Genomic DNA, 20,684 nt, shown 5'->3' with positions numbered 1-20,684 from the left:
ATTGGACTTTACATGAAGTCTTGTGAATCCTGGGGATGGAGAAGAGCTGGCAGTTGGAGGCACAACAATTGTATTTATGCTGCACTGTCTGAAGCAGATTTAACTTTCCTGTGAAGCAACATGTGTGCTTGATCTGTCTGTTTTCTACTGAGTAAGTGCTTTACTGAACTGGATTCTTAAATGTAAAGCAATATCTTGCCTCTGGGGAGACTGTAGTGCAATGCTGGGTGTTCCAGTGACAGGGGAATTGTACCCTGCTGTCCTCGGACTTGGTGCATGATCCTGCAAACCCTTTGAAGTTTGTCCCTGTCCAGGTTGAAAGTGCCTGTGTGGCTTGTCTGGAGCATGAAAGACCCATAAAATTCTTTCTTTTGGTGCATTTCTAGTGGAGATGGGTTCTTCCACAGCCTCCTGGAGCATTTCTGGGTCAGTTAGTAAGCATTCACCAGTTTTGCATGGTTTCCCCCAGTCATTCTTCATTGCTTGGACCATGTCCCACGCTTCAGTACAACTGCTTTATGTCATTGTAGTGTTCATTAGGATTTATTTTTTGTTCCTGCATGCACTGGCACAGCTATTGATGAAATGGAGTAAGTAATGTATAAGCCTAAACAATAACAAATGTGATCTGTCTCTCGACATGTACAACAAGGTATCTAGAACAGCAATATTTCTGCATGCCTAGTATTCGTTTTTTTCAGAGAGTTTAACCAAGCTAAAAAGACAAATGATACTTAGACCTGCAAAACATTGTAAGAATCAGTAGGCAGCTTCTGTAGGTCCTGTTTTGTTGCCTTTTTTATGGCTCCTTCCCAAATTACATGTTCTTACATGAAGGCTGCAGGAGTAAAATGAAGGTTAGCTTGTTTCTGAAATGTGCGAAGGAGTAAGTATTGCAGATTTGTCAGCAATGTGGGTGACACATTGATGGATGAAGGGGGGTGGAGGTCCCCTCAGGTGGGACGGTCCTACAGTGGCCTTCTCAGTGTGGCAACCATACCCCCTGAGAGGCAAAATTCCTCTCAGGGTCCTGACTCATCCTCATCAGCAGTGGGGCACAGACCCCCCTCTCCTGGGAGGAGAGATTACCTGGGTTAGCCTGGAAAATGAGGATAAAAAGCACCAATGCCCTTGTTGTGGGGTCCTGGGTGGCCTGGAAGGCCAATGGCATCCTGGCTTGTGCTGGGAATGGTGTGTCCAGCAGGACTAGCGATGTGATTCTCCCCTTGTGCCCAGCACTGATGGGGCCTCACCTCGAGTGTTGTGTGTAGGTCTGGGCTCCTAACTTCTGGGAGGACATTGAGGTGTTGGAGCAGGTCTGGAGGGGGATGCGAAGCTGGTGAAGGGACTGGGGGGGAGTTTTATGAGAAGAGGCTGAGGTAGCTGAGGTTGTTTGGCCTGGAGGAGGCTCAGGGGGGACCTTATCACTCTCTACAACTCCCTGAAGGGAGGTTGTAATCAGGTGGGGATCAGGCTCTTCTCCCTGGAAACTGGTGACAGGATGAGAGGGCATGGCCTGGAGCTGTGCCAGGGAGGTTTAGCTTGGATTTGAGAGAGCACTTCCTCATGGAGAAGGTGATCAGACATTGGAGTGGACTGCCCAGGGAAGTTGTGGAGTCACTGCTCCTGGAGGTGTTTAAGGCTGGATGTGGCACTTAGTGCCATGGTCTCACCAGTGTGGTGGTGTTAGGTCATAGGCTGGACTTGATGATCTCAGAGGTCTTTTCCAGACTCTGTACTGGACCTCTGACTGCCATCTCAAAGAAGAAAGACTGACAGACACTGCTGGATTCATGGGTGGTGATATCTTTCTCTTCTACTCTTTTGCTCTATCTCTCGCTCTCTCTCCCTCATTCTTTTCCTCTCTCACTCTTTTCCTCTCTCTCTCCCTACATCACACCATATTTTGCCATGTTTTCTTTGGATTGTATCGCTTAGCCTGTAATTTGTCAAACAAAATTTTATGCTTGCATCCAGACCCTGGTGGTTGGACTTTGTTCTTGTGGACCCCAAAATTGTAAATTACTTCAAACCTTAACACACTTCCTCTCTAAAAGACATGGAGAAACCTTGAGCATGCTGTCAGGTGACTGTCAATGTGAAGGATGTATGAGTGAATGGACAAGCCACCATCTTGGCCTGAGCAGAGCCATGGCATTTCCCATCCATTGAAGGCCTTGGACCCTTCAGGCTTATGGGGTGGTTCCTTCTGGCACCTGTGCCTGTGGCCTCAGTGGATTGTTCTGCATCATTTTCTATTGTGGACATTTTGCTTGCTGTTATACACCCTGGCTTTCTTGCTATTTTTCTGTTTTTGAGGTTGTCCTTTCACCTTAATTATTCTGCCTGAGCAGCATTCTTGTTTTTTCAGTCTTGCCTTTTTTCAAGAGAAGTGCACACAGCTGTACCTGGGGAGGGAGGTAGATCCTGCCTGAGGCTGGCTGTCTTGCCAGGCAGAAATGCAAGAAGCCAAAGACTGCAAAAGTGATGGGAGCCTCTGCTTCAAAATGGGTTATTTGGAGAGACAAAAGGAGAGTGTGTGGATCTGTTCCCGGGCCAGATGTGGCAACAGTGTGAAGGGGGATGCACAGTCCCAGTCATGCACTGAGACAGCACTGGACTGCCCTGGAAAGGGTCAGAGCTGCCTCAGCTTCCTCCTCCACCTCTCCATAACCTGCCTACTGCAATCCAGCAGCTCTCTTGGAACAGCTGATAAAAAAGCAGGTGATCAGAGCTATCAGAACTGCAGGGGCCTGGGGCCTCTATGTCTGTTCTTCATAATTAGATAGCATTATATCAAATAAATAACTCCTCAGGTCCTCCTGCTAAGGGAGACAAGCTCAGAGTTCAGAATGCTGACAGACTCCTCATGCTGACTTACAGCATCATAGAGGTGATTACAAGGATGACATCTCTGTTATGTACACACAGATCTACTTTTATCTTATTATGTGTTTATATTGATTTTTCTCTTTACAGGGCTTTACAATCCTTTCTAAAATGCCATTTTAAAGAATGCCACTTGAAGAAACCTTTGAAGAAAGTGTGTGATAAGTTCAAGGAATATCCTTTAGAGGGCTTCAGTGCAGTGTGATATTTTTTATTAAACAGTAGACTTAGCCAACACTCTCATTTCATTCACATAAGGAGTCTGAGAGAAGAAGTCTCTTAAAAGCAGTGATCTTTATGTGGGAAAACCATTTCAGGTTGTTAATGTTCAGCAACTCTTGTATCTGCAGATACTATCTGTGTTGCCGTTGGCTTTCCATAAAAGTTTCAACAGGGGAACTTTGTCTGGATGAAAGGAGAAGCAGACAAGTTGTCTGGGACATTGCCCTAGCTACCGATGGCCTGGCAGTTCTAGAAACCTCGTGGTCCTGGGCAAAATCACTGCTGCCTGTGGACAGATGCAGGAAGAGATGGATCTACCTGTCAGGTGCAGTTCAGAACCTGTATATCCACAGCCTACATATTTTGGACTCACTACAAGTGGTCTTCCGAGAGCACAGCCTTGTATTTCCATTTGAGATTTCCTAAAAAGTCTTCTTAGCTGTCACATTTGGTAACATAATCCTGAACAAGAGTAAAAATGACACTACTGATAGAAAAATTTTCTTAGTCTGCTAGAAGACAATTTCACCATGACCCTTTTCTAATGAGCATGGGAGAACTTTCATTCTGCTCCTGTTTCACCGGCCCTTTCTGGCTGTTTTTCATTTGTTTGCTTTTATAGATTGGAAACTATGTGGGGCAACATACAGCCATGTTTGCTCCCTTCCTGTCAAGTCACAAGTTATTGTGAGTAAAACAGTTTTTCCATTTGGATTCATGCCTTGCTGTGGCTCAGCAGCCTTACTGGGGTAAGGCTTTCCACCCTTACTGGGGTGGAAATGGAATCTACCTGAATGCTTCAACATCTTCTAAGTGTGTGACTTTTGCCCAGCAATAGGTGCCCTGAACACCCAAGGTTATAGAAGAGATGAAAACCTCTAGTAGGAGTACAGGGTACTGCTAACCTAGGGTGACACTGAGTGATAGACATCTGAAACCTCTCTGTGGCTTTGGATCCATGGTACTTGCACCCAGCTCCTCGAGGGAGATTGGACAAAGTGTGAGTGTTTTTAGGGAAAGTTTGTGTCAAATAAGATTTTCTAAAGTGCTCAGTCAAGCAAAGTGGGTGAGTCTCACTGAATTGGAATAAAACTGTGAATGTAACACAAAGACTTGAATGAATAAAATGTCTCCATGATGTGAAACTCAACAGGAGCTACCCCAGAGAGGTGAGCAACCCTCATGGAGCTGCTGGGTTGTAGCTTGCAACAACCAGCACATCTCTTCCTCTTGCCCTCTTCTGCCCTTGACAGACAGGCATTGGGGAAAATAACTCTGTCCAAGTGCAGGGTCATTGGTCTTTTCTGAATCTGTGAGATCCAAATTCCTTAGAGCCAAGCCTGGAGCCGAGGTCACAGGGGCAGTTCAAGGGAGTAGTATCTCACATATCATATGGGGAAATACAGGTAGCTTTCCATGCTCAGTTCTAGCTCTGTGTGTTTACTTCCCTGCTTGCTTTTTTTTCTTTTTTCTTTCATAAAATTTAAGTTATTTCAGGCTCCTCTTATCTTGCCTGAAGTGATGCCTATCCCTGCTGTATAGCTTGCCTCTTTTTTTTCCACTTTTCACAGCTGGTTTTCTGTAGACACTGTATCTCCCTAGAAACTCTGGGGTTTTCTTATGCACTGGTATGTAGGCATTTTTCTTATCAGCTCCTTATTTTTCTTTCTTATCTTATTTTACCGCAGGCTGAGGTCCTTTAGATCATAGACTTCAGTGCTGACAGCTCTGGTGGTGCAGCAGGACTGGAGCAACGAGCGAAAACAAAGGGTGCCTGGAGGTGTGTTTGGGAGAAAGGGATATGGCAGCATTCCAGAATGTCCCAGACATTCACAGTCAGTGCACCAGCCTCCAGAAGGGCCTAACTTGGAGATGAGCTCATTCAGTTGTGCTGTGATGTGTAGGTGGTGAAAAGCAGAGCACAAATGGTGGCAACTGAGTCTTAAAAGATGGCCTCAGCTGCTATTAGGTGGTGGCAGAAGCCAGTCAGGGGGGAGACACTGCCAAGACCTGGAAAAGGGTGTGCAGGGAGCTGGCTGTACCCAGGCCATGGTGTAATGAAGTGCTACAGGGGCTGCAGGAATAGGCAGGTTTCCACCTCTAGGGGATCCCTTGATGTTGAACACAGGATGCTGAACATAGGCTGGACCCTGGATGCACACTTGCTAGGGAGATAATGGTGTGAATTAATTAAAGCATGAAAAGCCATGTATCCTGGGCTGTATCAAAAGAAGTGTGGTCAGCAGGTCAAGGTAGGTGGTTCTTCCCCTCTACTCTGCTTTCATGGGACCCCCACCTAGAATACTGTGTCCAGTTCTGGAGCCCCCAGTACAAGAAGGACATAGAGCTGTTGAAGCAAGTCCAGAGGAGGGACACAAAGATGATGAGAGGACTGAAGCACCTTGTCACGGTTTAACACTGGCCCGGCAATTAAACCGAGTAACAGACGCTCTCTATTAATCTCTCTCTCCTCCCTTGATAAAGAAAGGAGAGAGAATAAGGGAGAGAGACTTATGGGTTGGAAACTAAACTACACAACTTTAATGAAACAGTAATGATAAATAGGAAAAATTACTAAATATATACAAATATACAAGAAAATAGGTACCACATTCCTCCCCCCTCTCCCCCAGTAGCTCTCACGTCACCACTGAGGCTGCAGGGCAGCCCTGGGAAAGTCCAGGCTGGACTCCTGGAGTTGGCAGCAGTTGGGAACTGGAGGCAGGAACACAGAGATAAGGGCTGGCACGGATCAGGACCACAGGCAGACGAACGGACGGAATCCTTCCAGGATGCTGAAGCAAAACAGGGAACGGATGAAGGAAGGGAAGCAGGAAAAGCATGAAGGGCAGGCAGCCGGAAGCTGGAAGCAGGAAATAATGGCGTGGCCCTCGTGATGCCTCAAATTTATACTGAGTATGATGTATATGGGATGGAATACTCTGTTTGGTCAATTCTGGCATCCATCTTGTCCGTTCCTCCCCAAAGGAGGGATGCAGGTGGGACCTCTTTCCTCCTTCTGGAGGGTAAAAGTTTTCCTCAGAGCTGAGCAGTGTCCTTGGCTCTGCACACCAGTCTCTAGCAGTAACTATAAACATCAAGTGTTATCAGTCCTAGAAGCACACACTGTCTGAGAAACTTGCTGTTAATTTCACCAAGTGCAACTACTTACAAGAGACTTAGCTAAAAGCAAAAGTACAAGACACCTTCATCCTGGCCCAAACCAGGACACACCTTTTCTACAAGGACAGGATGAGAGACTTGGGGTTGTTCAGCCTGGAGAAGTGAATGCTCCTGGGAGACCTCATAATGGTCTTCCAGCACCTGAAGATGCCTGCAATAAGGATGGAAAAGGACTTTTTGCAAGGGTGTGTAGTGATAGGACAAGGGGTAATGGCTTTAAACTGGAAGAGGGTAGATTTAGGTTAGACATTAGGAAGGAATTCTTGCCTGTGAAGGCTGTGAGATGCTGGCACAAATTACCCATGGAAGTTGTGGTTATCCTATTCCTGGAAGTGTTCCAGGCCATGTTGGGCTTTATGCAACCTGGTCTAGTGGGAGGTGTCCCTGCCCATGCAGGGGGGTTGGAGCTATCTGATCTTGAAGGTCCCTTCCAACCCAAACCATTCTATGATCCTATGATTCTATGATTCTAAGCCCCCTGGGTAGCCACAGGAAAGTCTCTGTGATCCCTTCTGGCTCATCTCTCTCCCACATTGTATGCCTTTCCCTGACCAGGGCACCCTGAAACTCATGGCAAAATACTGTCCATGAAACATCTTTCAGTAAAGGAGTGATGAGCTTCCAGCAAGGACGTGACAAACACATTGCAACATACAAAGAGCAAATGGATGAATTTTATCATTTCCAACACAAACATTCCTTTCCAAGTGCTCCTGTGCAGTCCACAGCAGTCACAAAGCTTCAGGTGAAGAGAGTGATAAATAAATTTAATTGCTTTTGTCACATGACCATGAGAAAAATTGCAGTTATAGTGAAAAAGGCAGCACTGTTGACCCCTCCAGAGTTGAAGGGTGGATTTACACCCTTTCTCATGCTTATCTGAAGCAGAATAAACACTGTTTGGCCACTCTATGGTGTTTTTTTAGTTGTGGGCATAATTAGTGATATTTTTTTGACAGTTTATCAAGCAAATAATTGTAAAAAAGAGTAAGAGTCAGAATATATTTAAAAGGAAAATGTTGTCTTACTGGCTTCTATAATGACAGGTTAGTGAAAAAATTGCCTCTGTCTGTGGAGACTTTGCATGTACCAGATGTTCTATATTTGAAACTCCTGCAATTAGCTTTTGAAGAGGTAGATTAGATATGATAAGTTTCAGAGGTAATCATTACTGTTACATATTTGAAACACCACCTGATATTTGCAGCATAATTAATGATATTATGACTGTTGTTTTAAATAGTCTTCAGCTATGTCTATCATTTGAATTGGTTAGGAAAGATCATCTTATCTGCCCCGTAAAACAAGAGCTTTGGCTGCACTTTTCATCATCTATTCATAAGCTCTCCATATTCTAGAATACCTTTGCAAGAGATCTGCCAAGGTGAAGCTGAAAAAATGCTCAAAGAAATGGAGATTTTGGAGCTTTTCCCCAGATCTAAGATGAACTTTTTTACTATCCCTTGCAGACAAACTCCTACTTGGGTTATCTCTTCCCCAAAGTGTATAATTTGCAGTCATATTACTAATGTTGTGTCCAACATCAACTAGGATTTTCCTGCTCTATTCATAGTAAATAGGTAGCTCTGCAAACTGATGAACACTTAGGTATAATCAAGAAGGAAAAAGAGTGGGGAAATAAAAGTTTTCTTTTCCCATTTGTATGTTTAGGTTGTACTTATATTTGGTGATTTTTAACAGCTATCTGCTGCAGCTTAAACATGCACCCAAGCCAGGTCTAAAACCTTCTGTAAATCCCACCTCGGGGAATTCTTGGGAAAATAAACTTTAGTCCCTGTAATGTGAAAAGCTCTGCTAGCCTGATCCAGACAGAAACTTTAGAAGGAAGAAACTCTTCTTGAATGCATTTATATTTCATGCTCATTGTGCTCCAGTATGTACAGGAAGGGAGAATCATGTGGCTCATGAAGAAAAGGTAGTGGATGCAGTTTTTTTGGATTTCAGTAAGGCTTTTGATGCTGTCCCTCACAGCATCCCTCTAGACAAGTCATCTGTCTGTGGGATGAACTGGTTCATGATTCACTGAGTGCAGAAATGGCTGGAGGGCAGAGCTCAAAGTGCTGTAGTGAATGGGGCTACCAGTCACCAGCAGTGCTGCCCAAGGTTCAGTTCTAGGGCCAGTTCTATTCAATAAATTTATCAACAATCTGAATTCAGGAACTGAATGGAGCATTAAGTGAGTTTGTTGATGATACCAAACTGGGATGCGAGAGACAAGAGATGGTTCAAAGCTGCATGAGGGGAGCTTCAGTCTTGATAGTAGGAAACATTTATTTACTGAGAGCACTGTTAGACATTGGAACAGAGTTCCTAGAGAGGCAGTCAATGCCTCCAAACTGTCTGTGTTTAAGAGGCATTTAACTTTTGATCAGCCCTGAAAACAGCCAGGTAATTGGACTAGGGGATTGTTGTAAGTCCCTTCCAAATAAACTATTCTGTCCTGTCCTGTCCTATCCTATTCTATCCCCCTAATGGGGTGTTTTGGAGGGGTGATAGTGTTTGGAAAATCTCTGTTCTACAGAGCATGATCTTGGCAACAAACACACCAAAAACTGGCAAGAGATCTGACTATGCTTTGTTTTATTTACCCATTCTCACAGAGAGTGAAGTTGTCAGAAGCAGAGCATTTAGCCATGCAGCTCTCTCCCTGCTGACCACTGAGGTGTAAAGCTTGGTGAAGAAAGAGTAACTGTACTTTCTCTGCAGGGACCTTTGCTGAATAACCATTCTGATGGCTTTATTTCTCCTTTCAGGTTTGTGCTGTTGAGGAGGCTTTTTTGTTGCTGTTTTGGTTTTTGGTTTTCTGGTTTTTTAAGTTACAGGTGTGATTCCCTGCTTTCAAAATTGGGCTTTCAACACAAGTCAAGCAAAATACCATCAAGCCCATTACCACTTGCAGTGATGAGGCTGTTTGCTTGTGGGGAGTTTGAAGGGCACCCTAGATGTGTGCTTCTCTGGCTCCTGTGACACAGGAGGTATCCTGGGCTGCTGAAGGCAACTCATGTCATTCCCCTCTCTATAGGGAATATGCCTTTTTGATCCAAAGGAAGGTCTTAAGTCTTAAGTACAGTTAATTTCTTCACATTATCTTCAGTTTCTTCCCCTCTCACATGCATGCACATGCCAGCCTTTTTATCCAGCCTCACCAGGTAACTGAGGGTGCAGTTGTGCCAGTTCTGTCCACCTTTACCTAATTGCTGTTGGGAAAAGGAGAAAATGTGAATAAGAGCACAAGATTATCCCATAATATTTCCTGGCTGTCCAAAACTGCAGAGAGATTAAGTTTCAGGTGGATTTCTCTAAATTCTGTCTGTCAAGATAAGGATGGCTCGAGCTGATTTGTTAGAAGAGGATTTTGCTACACTGTCCCTGATGGAAAACAATTTTCATCAAGAAAAATGTAGACCAAGTGGGGTGAAGCTGAAGGAATTTAATTTTGTGGCTGTGCCATCATCAAACTTCTGCCAGTGGATGGGCAACTTTTGAAACTGTAGTCTCTAATGAGGACCTCCTGCATACTATGTCTACCTTTGAGGCTGCCTTTCTTATTTTTCAGCATAATTTGTGTTTCTCCTGTTCCCATACTTGTTTCCAGTCTGGACTTGCTCTGGTGTTTCCATGGGATACAGCACATCCTTTTCCCTTTCCTCTTCTTTATTTTTCATGTTTTCATCTTGCTCTTTTTTTTTTGTCTCCCATCTTACAAATTGGAACAACTTCTCTCACCCATACTTGTATATGAGCCCATGGGATTTCTTGGTGGTGCTGCTATATAAGTCTTTTATAACTCAAAGTTATTATGTATTACTTAAAGGTATTAAATATAACTAAAAGTGTTTATAAGGTAAAAACTATGAAATAGCATTGTATATTCTCTGATAAATATTAAAAAAAAAACCCCAAACAACAAAATGAGGTCATATTCTATCAGGCAACAGATGTTCTCCTGCTTCACCTTGCACTCCTAAGTACAATATATACAGAAGCCTATCCAGATAGCAAAAGGCTCTGTAAAAGGAAAGAAAAGTTGTTACAATTTTTTTTTACAGACAGCCTGTTATGGGGCTTGTAGGAAGTTGAAAAAAAAAAAAAAAAAAAAAAAAAGACAAAAACTCTAGTATGAAGGCATTGCTCTGTGGTGAAAACTTTGCTGCCCTCTGCTTAAAGATAGACTTTGAACTGACATTTCCCTACATTCCTCTGATTTGAAGACACCAACATGTCACTTAACTCCTTCTCCTGTTTTTACTTTCCCATGCAGGGCCAGCAACCATCCTTGTCCTGGCTGCAGGAGCCATGTCCATCCCCACAGGAGGATCACTCGTGGCAACCAGGGGAAGGCAGAAGAGGGAGGAGGTGTTAAAGGGGGCAGAGTAAAGGAGGTAGGAGGGTGTTAGCGGTGAGGTGAAAGCAAAGGGAAACAGTGAAACATTGGAATGGGCTGGGGAAGGCTGGTGGAGCTCTCTCATCCTCTGCTTGCCAAGTGCTGCAAGCTTCAATGTTAGCTGTGATAAAATAAAACATAAAAATGAGGCTCTTGGTTTCCTTCTACAGGTTGTTGCTGAAGAAGCAGTGCAGCCACTTAATCTGATACACATGCTCAAGCAGAGGCAGATCAGCTCTACAGCCTCATGAGCTGGGATATGAAGTGTTGGGTTGTCTGTCTGCAGCCCTGCAGGCACAAGCAGTCCGGCAACTACATTGGGAAGTAGCTCCCCCCTCCATGGTGCTATTGCTCTGCCCCATAATCATGGTCTCCATCACTGCCCCATCCATGCCCCACACTTTAAGAGCAGCCCAAACACCCAGGAGAGGACATCCTGGGACTGATCAGGGAAGGAGAGTAAATGGGCAAGTGAAGGCCAAAGGCAGCTTTTGCTAACAGGGGGTGTCACATATCCCCTTCTCCCCCACCATGGCCAAACTTCCTGAGATATCTGCAAAACACCTGCACATCCCTAGCTGGGCTGCTAAGAAGCACGGGGGACATGGGGACAGGCAGCTGTCAGGGGTCCCATGGGTGCTGCAGAATCCCTCCCAGGTAATCAACCAGCACTCCTTGGGCAGAGCCAAGTACAGTGAGAGGACACAGCTCTGAAAGGTTGCCCTTGAAGAGCCCTGGAGTTTTCATCTCAGTAAGAAGATGCTCCCAGAACTACTGTGACCTGAATTATGTGGAAGAAGGAGATTCCACTGGGATGAATTTGGCAAGTGCTGCATGAGATGGCATCTGTGCAGCGTGGACAAATAGCCTGTCACTCTTAGCAAGTGCAAGTCCAGCTGGGGTGAGACAGTAAAATGTAATATTTCACTTCCACACTGCACCAAGTCAAGCTCCTGTGCACAGCTCTGGGGTTACCCAGTGCTGTGTTTAGATAAAAGCTGCTCCAAAGGTGTTGAGGAGGAGTTGCCAGGGAGCCACTCTCTGCAAACTGGCCAGGGTAATTTGGGCTGGCTCTCTGCTTGCTGCCCACCCTGACCCCTGCTTAGCTCCAGCACCTTTTCCTCTCTGCTAAATTCACCCTTTGTTTTTAGCTGTAGCCTGAAGAGGCCTCAGCTCTATGTCCAGATTCAAGTGCTCTTTCTCACAGTTGGTGAGGGAGTTATTTTGCCAGGGGAGTTTATCAGGGTTGGAGGAATGACATCAGCTTTCCTCACAGACTGCTGTAAAGAAGATTACTGTGTCTCTCCAGGGCCATCTCCTGGCATGGCTCTCTCAGCTGAACATGTAATGTGTTTAACCCTAAGGCAGACAGAATTCTGTGGGCAAAACTCCTTAAACATCAACTAAGGTAGCAAGTATTCAAGGTGTCCCTGTGCCACCCTTAGTTACTCGGCAAAAAGGGTTGGAAAAGCCTGATTTGCTGAGGAAGTAACTCTGCAAGTGAAGCCTGAGCAGGAGCAGAAAGAGAGCTGGGGTCATAATGAAGAAGTTGTTCTGTGGCTAATTCATTGCCTGCTAAACCATATGCATCAGAAGAGGCAGAAATGCAACAGCAGCAGTGAAAGGAACAATCCAAAATGTTCTTGGGGATGTGTGTTTTGTTTAAGATTAGTCCATGGATTATGGGGTCTTGTGTCTAAAACCAGCAAGGATTGAAAGGTTCACTAGAGAGAAAAGATCTTACAAGTGTAGCAAATTCAAGGTTTTAAAAGGCATATTTTAATTTGTAGATTTGCTAAGTCTTGCATCATATCAGAGCAAGTTTTAACTCTCTGCAGTCATACTGCTAATTTGAAGAACACCCTTTCCTTTCCAAGAGCTTTCACTAGATAAATTCATTTCACAAGTCTGCTAAATGACCTGCTAACATAAGGGCATTTGGACATTTGTTCTGTCTTCTGGCCCCTTACAGCTAAATATTACACAGAAATTTCTGAACTTCTCATATCCCTACGATTTCATCCATTCTAAATTTCCTCTTCTTCACAACAGTGCAAAGGAGTGAGTTCTACAATTCAGTTAAATATTACATGAAAAAAGCACTTCCATTTCTTTGCTTAAAACCTACCACCCAATAACTTTAGTAGATGGCCACAGTACTTGTATTGTGAGAAAAATAGGGTTTTTTCCCCATCAATTTTCACTGGAGCACCATTTCTTGTCTATGCTTCTACCAGAGCCCCATGTCTTATCTTCCTTTTCTGTGCTGAAATATTTTAAGATATGCTCTCAAAAGAAGAGCATATCTTTTATCTCTGTCATTTTTTAATTCATTGTATACTGAAGCTGTAGTGAAGAGGCATTTATATGCTTTTATGTGGCAGCATAATCATGTTTCACATTTCTGTCTCTCTTCCTGAGGTGCAGAAGTGTTTCCATGCAAGTATACTTGCCTACTCTTTCTAGCTATGATAATAAAAGATATTTAATGTAAATACACAAAAATTTTTTTGTGAATTTTTGTGAATTCTGTGAATTTTGTGAATTGCCTTCTGCAGCAGTCACACTACTGACCACATGCCTAATAGTCTACTTGCCCTTCTGAGCAGCTCTGAGCACTGCAACACATTGACACAGAGAGATCTTCCTTGGCTCCTAAGGGATAAACCAGAGGATGGGCATGGGCATGTGTGGCCAAAATTATTTTCTCCTTGAGTTTTACTATGCTTTGATTTGCACTCCATTTTACCTGCAAGCTTATTGCCCACTAATTTAATGTTCTGGTAACAGTTTTTGCAGTCAGCTTTGGATTTGGCTATCCTGGTTGGCTTCAGGCTGCATAACACACGTTGCTGCTTGCATCTTTTCCATCAGTACAATGGATGTGTGGCACACTCATACAAAATGCCTGTGTATGCACATATAGAATGCAATGAGTAGTCCCAGTAGATGAGGAAATGGTAAGTGCTCAACATGGTAGAGAGCAAAACTGAGGAAATAAAATGGCAAAAGTACCAGAATGAGTCTAAGCAGGGAAGAATGAGGGAATGTATTATGTAGATTAGACTGGAGGAAACACTGAGGTTACTGTCTTTGGCTTGTACAAATTCTATTGTTCATGGAGAGGAGAATAAAGAAGAAATTAAAACAATGAGCCAAGGAAATGAAGACAGCCCTAAAGAATTACCAAGAAAGCAAAGATGGCTGAAGGATGCATAAATATTTGAAGACCAACATCTGAGTGTCAAGTTTTGTTCTTCTCATACAGACTCATGGAAAACAGCTTCCACTCACTGTGCAGGCTGGTTGGACAACTCAGATAACATAAATGTGGGACTGACCTGGGCTCATGAGCTGCAAAACCTGGAGCTGTTTAAAGGTATTTTCCTCCAAGGGTGCCCACAAAGGATTCAGTCCTCCCAGCACCTGTGAAGCTGTCTGCAGATGAAAACAAGATGTACATCCAAATGTGTTGCTGGCACTTACACATTTGAAATCACCTATAATCTTCTCCTCTGAACCAGAAGGGCAGAATGGGAGCAGCTGCCTTTCACAGCCACAAAAGCAGTTATCTCCTGCATGCCAGGTCCAGGAAATGAGGCAGATGTATGCAGCTGCCACCACATCAAGGGCCTTATATATTGCAAGGTGGGCAACAGCAGGTTGGCTAAAGTGGTGGGAAGCTTCAACACAGCCAGACTAATGATGGATAGTAAAAATTGAAGCAGCTGAGGACAATTATTGGATTTTAGATAAGCTTTTGGAAATTAAATGACTTCAATGGCTGTTCTACCATTTGGAAAGCTGTAACACATTACTGGATGGACTGGAAGTAACATTTCAGAGTCTAAAAATAGCCTGTGTATACCACTCCTTCTGCTTCTCCTAAAGTGCTGAGAACATTCAGTACTCATTAAAGAAGGCATTAAAAATAAGCTGAGGTTTGCATATCTCTTTCTGTGATTTCCCTTTTGAAAAATATCCACATAACCATTTATAGCTGTTATTCTTCTGAGGAGTCAGATGACAGCAGAAAATGAAAAAGGAAGGGATATAACCCTTGGATAGGGATATAACATGGTTTACTGCTGAGGTGAGGTCTGGCTGTTCTTCTTCTGCACCTGGCCATGAAATCCCCGTCTCAGACTGTGCCTTTCTTCACAGCTTTTCTCCTACAAACATAAGAACTGGCAAGCCTTTGAGGCCATGGCTTGGGGAAGGGACACAGGAGAAATCCCATGTTCCAGACAAAAGGCAAAAAGGACACTTACTGGGTGATATTCCTGTAAGTCATGAGGAGGTGCCAAGGACTTTATTGTGTGTTGTGCTATAGAGGGTCTAAGCTGCACCTGTACCAGCCAGCCCAGAGATTTTGGTCACCACATCATACTGTTATAATTACTGTATAACAAAATGTTCTTGGGAGCATTTGGCCCCAGAAAACTTCCAGGGAACAAAGCTGTAAAATCTGATTCACAAAAACACGTAACCAGTATCAACTGCACCTGCATATTTTCTGAAACCTTGTGGCTTATATTTGCCTTGAGTGTTCCTGAATCCAGTGTTGTGCCATGCAGAGGAAACCCATCAGACTTCCCACAAAGGATTTAACACATACAAAAAGAGAAGGTTTTTCATGAATTTGTATTCACAAGTCCTGGAAAATGTCTCTGTGTTTCACAGCAACAGTTTGTAGTCAGTGTTTTGATGGACTCATATTTGTGGAGATGAGCACCATTATTTTTGCTCTGCTAAGGGCTCCTATTGAGGTTGAATTTGACGTGTGGATGGATGATCAGGACTGAACAGAGCAGCTTCTACTTCATGTGGACTGCTTCCTCCATGGCCTCTCTGGACCATTTTGGGTTCAAAAGGATGCAACCATCCCTCATCAAAGTGCTGATGCTGGGGTTGATGATGATGGAACTGTCCTGGCTCTATTGTGTGTACCACTGGGAGGCAGGTGAAACAACACTGGAAAATTAAAAGAGTGGAGATTTTAACAAGGAAAGTGTTACAGCTTTCTTCCCACTTTGTGGGTCTTCTTTATTTATTTATTTGTTTGTTTGGTTATTTATTTATTTATTTCAATCAAAAGTAAGTGTTCCACAAAACAAGGGCCTGCTAGCTCTTTTAGTATGCTCAGCAAGTTTTTAGAAAGTAATTTCTTGTATGCACCAAGTCCTGCATTGTACCAACATTTCCACAGGTTCATACCTTGCAAGTATTACTTTAGACATGAAGCCACTTCTCTATTTTGAAGTATCCCACTGGATGTAAGGGAAATGGAATTCACAGCTCAGAAATAATAAAAAAAAAAAAGGTACAAAGTAAACTACCAACAAGTTGTACTTAGTTTTGGAGTCACTGGAGTGTGGAGTTTCATGTCCTGGAACATTTCTATTTTTGCATCCAAGGACTGGATAAAACGAAGTTGATGAGAAACCCTGGGTTTCCCACTGAGTGTCCTTGCCTACATGCTCACAGCTCCCTCAGTTCTTGCCCAGCAGATCCTAGATTCACCAAATCTCTTCTCTTTGGGAAATTTTCTTGGTAGGTAGCAATGGGTGTTTGAACCACCTCTGTCTAAAGCCAATCTCACTTCCCAGATAAGGGTTCCAGGACATTACAGTCATTCTGCTTTGACCATTCCTCATAAAAAGGCTGAGCAGCCTTGTGCTTGACTGAGCCAGAGAGCTGAAGAACAGAAAAGAGGGATTTAAGCCTCCTCTGGGTACCAGGCAATGAAAAGTAAGCCTGTGCCTCTGAGGTTCTACATTAGAACTAGATACTAGCAGCTATTTTAAAATTATTTTTTAAAGAAAATGCTTTCAAATCTCCTACTGCATATGCTTCCGTAGTTTCTTAGAATTAAATCAATAACTAAACCAAAAGAGAGAAAGCAAGTATGTCCTGCATTTAGTACAACTGTGCCAGTTTTGAGTAAATCAGTAGCAGTTCCCTGCAGAGTCTCTTTTCACTTTATTCTGTATACAAGTCTGAACAACATAAAAATTCCCCTGATATTACAAGGTCTCTTGGCCTTTGCAAAAGATTTTTCAAGCTGTTAAGGAATTATATTTTCTTTTGTAATTGGTACTAAAAAAAATCTTTCCCTCTATTTGTATACCAAAGGTAGACAGAAAAGTTAACTTCTTAGATCCAAAATTACAAGGAGCCTGTCAATAAGGATTGAAACCCCAGCACTGGCATAGCAATGTTGCATTTGAGACTGGTGGTAGACTTCACTAAACATCTCTCTAATACCGAGAGTATTTTCAGAGTATACGGGAAAAGGACTGCTAAAATTGGAATAAAACTTTCCATCCCTCCCTAACATGCACTTACTTTACTGTATATTAATAGCTATGCTTTATTAGCAGCTACCAGTAAACATCAGTGATAAAAGATCAATGGATGTGTGGTTTGAGGAATATATACTTAGGCTTCCTAGTTTTGGCATAAAAACTCTGCTTGCTGTGTCAAAAGTTGCTTGATGTTTGAGTGGTGACTCCCCTAAGGGCTGTTACTGCATATTTTGTATAACCCATATATATGTGCTTCACGGGAAGACTTGTAAGATGAACCCATAAAAGAAAATGTTATTTATTTTCTGAAAGGTTTCAAGGCTACAGAAAAACACTACCCATGCCACGAATCACATCAGTGCTTTCTAAACTAGTTTGGCCTGTGGACTGCTGCCAGCCTGTAATGTCTGTCCCAGATGACCACACATGGTCCTCACCATTCTGTGTAAATGAAAGCAGCATTGATGTGGTTTCTGGCTCTCTCTGAGGGCTACTTACTGCACCTTGGAGGCCACTGCTGAAAATCACTGCCACGGCTCTGGTGGTTATTGACCTTATTTTGAAGCCTTGAAAATCAAAGTCCTTTTTCTTCATTTAGCCCCCAGCCTCATAAAGGCCCCCGCTGTTAGCAGTACCTGTGGTAAAGATACTTAAGGTGCAGAAAGCCAAGAATATGCCAGTGCAGTTTGTTGGAGTAGCAGCAGAATATTTTTGTCATTTCTGAGTTGGAGAAATATAAAACAGACTCTGAATTACTCATGTCTACAGTAGCACTTGCTTTGAATGAAAACACTAGGCTGGGTGCAAACGTTCCACCTGAATAAATTTTTAAATTCAGAGTTTTTTTTCCCACTGTGTCTTCCTATTTGGTTGAATGTGGGCTTAGAATTGAGCTAAGCACACAAAACAGTGAAAATAATTTTACTCGTGTGCTATTTGCATAATGCCACGCTATTAGCTTAAAATCCTGCTTACAAAGAAACTGCTGGATGCTTTCTCCTTGGCAATTCAGAATTCCCATGTTACTTCAGAAGTCTAAAACCCTGAGAGCAAACATGCAGGAGCAGCTGGACAGTTGCAAGACTGCAGGAGGTGGCACTGTAGGAAACATCAGCTGCAGGGGGGTAATGGTTGCAGGGTGACTCTTCCCTCCCCTCTTCACATGCTCAGCTGACCTGAACTCTTGCTTTAATCTAACTTGCTTTAATCTTACAGGCTGGAGAGGGTCCAGAGAAGAGCCACGAGGATAAGCAGAGGACTAGAGCACCTGCCACATGAGGGGAGGCTGAGAAAACTGGGTTTGTTCAGCCTTGAGAAGAGAAGGCTTAGGGGAGACCTTTTTACAATGCTCTAGTACTTAAGGTGGGGCTACAAAGAAGATGGAGACTCCCTGTTTACAAGGAGTCACATGGACGAGACAAGGAGCAATGGGTGCAAGTTGCTTCTGGCAAGATTCCTATTAAACATAAGTGGAAAATTTTTCACTGTGAGGACAGTCAGATGTGGGAATGGGCTCCCAGAGGAAGTGGTGGATTCCCCCAGTCTGGAAAGTTTTACATCTCAGCTCGACAAGGTGCTGAGACATGTCATATAAACAATAATATTAGAAGGGTTGAACCAGATGATTCTTAAGACCCATTCTGTGATTCTAACAGCAGTGCTCCAAGCACATATCATGCTTTGGGATGCCCTGTGTGTTAGGTCAAAACCTGAGCAGAAGTGCAGCAAATGGTAATTGATGGCCCTGCTCCAACCCTTGCCCCTGCCCATGTCCATCCCTCAGCTCAGCTCTTGCCTCCGTGGGATGCTGCAGCCCTGGGATGAGGCTGTGCTGGATGGACACCCTCATGAGGACGAGTGTTCCTGTGGCACAACATGCTGTCCCCACAAGGCAAACGTGTCCCCATGGAGACACAGGGTGTATCCTTCAATGCTGAGACGGTTGTCCCTATTCCTCTTGCAGGATGTGGCTCTCTGCTCTCACAGTGACTTTGGTGTCACCACCATTGCTGGCCTCTGGTCTTGTACCATGGTGGCTGCAGAGGCTCTGCTGGCTGCAGCCATACCCCTTTTCTTCTCACAGCTGCCAGGGAAGGGGCTGGGAGAGGCTTTCACCCCCATGCAAGTGTTTCTCAAGGGGAATAGGGATGCACGAAACACAGGGGCTGCAAGAACCACCCTGTGAACTCTGTGAAAATCCAAGCATGGGCTCCCCCTGACACCTGAGTATTTGCTGCCTGCACGTGATTCCTCTGACTGGCACTTCCAGGGAACTCGCTGCAGCAGTGTTGTGCAAATGTTAATTAAATTGATACCAAGTTTTATGTGTCTGGCTGATAAGGTAGGCTGGTGGTGCTCTAAATTTAGGCTCACCAGGAGCTGTTTGAGAAGACAAACACAGAGGGCACCACACTGATGGATCTACGGGCAGAAGCATTCCCAAAATGGTGTCAGTCCATAGTTAATGGGCTGAAAAAATAATGTGGGACAGCCCTGCAAACGGCAGCAGTGCTGTTATATGTCCATAGTAACAACAGGTCAAGCCTTGAGCAGGTTATTCTCCTGTCACCCATCTGTGGACCGTGTTCAGAAAAGGGAGATGAAGGAGACAGTGCTGCTTTCAGCAGGTAAATGATATAAAGGCAAAAACCTTGTCCTAAACAAGCAAAAAAACCATACATCAACTGAAAATTTCAACTTTTCACAGAGATTTACTTTTTGACTGAGCTTGACTGATTTTGACCTTTTTTCCTGGGCTGTTATGTCATTACTTTAAAATATGATCTGGGATTTTTTTTGTGGGTTTTTTGTGTCTTGTTTTTTCCAGTAGATGTTGTCCCTCACCTTTGTGCCTGCATCAGTTTTGACAAGTGCCTGGGATGGCTTCTGTGGGTTGAATTTACTGAATATGCCTCATGTTGTACCCTGGCTGGAGCACCCAGTATGCTCATGCTCCTTTGAGAGAGGGATGTGGAGATGTCTGTAGAGAGGGATGTGGAAATACAGATTAATGAACAAAAGAAAGAGCAGGAAGACAAAAGTATGTGGATGTTGTGATACGATCTTCAGTTTGTAGAGGCTCACTCATCCTCCTTCATATGATTTATTGGAAGGTCTAGTAGCTTGGAATTTCCAGAGAGTGACAAGTCAGCAGGTAAGACTGATAAATATAGTCAGCTCCTCTCCTGTGCCTGGTCTTTGGTGCTCAGTGATATGAAGTTTTTGCAGTATTTGGGTATCCATGCACTTTTGTCCCTTTTTTGCACACTTTTCTCTTTGTTCTCTGTAGGACAGTATTTGTACCTGCAGAGTTGTAGAGTTGTAGTGGAACTTCTTTGAGACAGCACCAAAGTCCTGACCATTCATATTACTTAAACTTCCCCTTCTGCTCAAAAACAACCAACTGTTTTAATGGGAAAGTTAATTTTTCTGTCTCATCTGATCTATAACACTGTGCTAACAAGTTACAAAATGAGGTTTTCATACATTTCCACATTTCAGAATTTCTACTAAAATCTGTAATTATTACAGCTCTAATTATTCTGTCATTTAAACACTTCTATTTCCATTTTGGCATAATTGGCTACTTGATTTTAAACCATTTTCTTTATGACAGTGTTTTCCTTGATAAGGTCGTCTGACCCTTTGCCAAGAAAAAAGATGTTTTTTCCTTCCTC

At 43.5% G+C, this 20,684-nt stretch overlaps 1 protein-coding gene across 1 annotated transcript in view; it reads right to left on the bottom strand.

Moving 5' to 3' along the window:
* SNX14 (sorting nexin 14) overlaps positions 1-20,670 on the bottom strand; it is a 219,780-nt gene extending 199,110 nt beyond the window's left edge. The window contains exon 1 of the mRNA XM_071741392.1: positions 20,666-20,670. The gene's annotated coding sequence lies outside the window, so the exon portion shown is untranslated. The remainder of the gene's footprint in view (positions 1-20,665) is intronic.
* Between the last annotated feature and the right edge of the window lie 14 nt (positions 20,671-20,684).

This window comes from Heliangelus exortis, chromosome 3, assembly GCF_036169615.1.
Source record: "Heliangelus exortis chromosome 3, bHelExo1.hap1, whole genome shotgun sequence".
In the NCBI taxonomy this organism is placed as follows: Eukaryota; Metazoa; Chordata; class Aves; order Apodiformes; family Trochilidae; genus Heliangelus; species Heliangelus exortis.
Note: the sequence above shows the minus strand (reverse complement) of the source record. Positions and strands in the feature narration are given on the sequence as shown.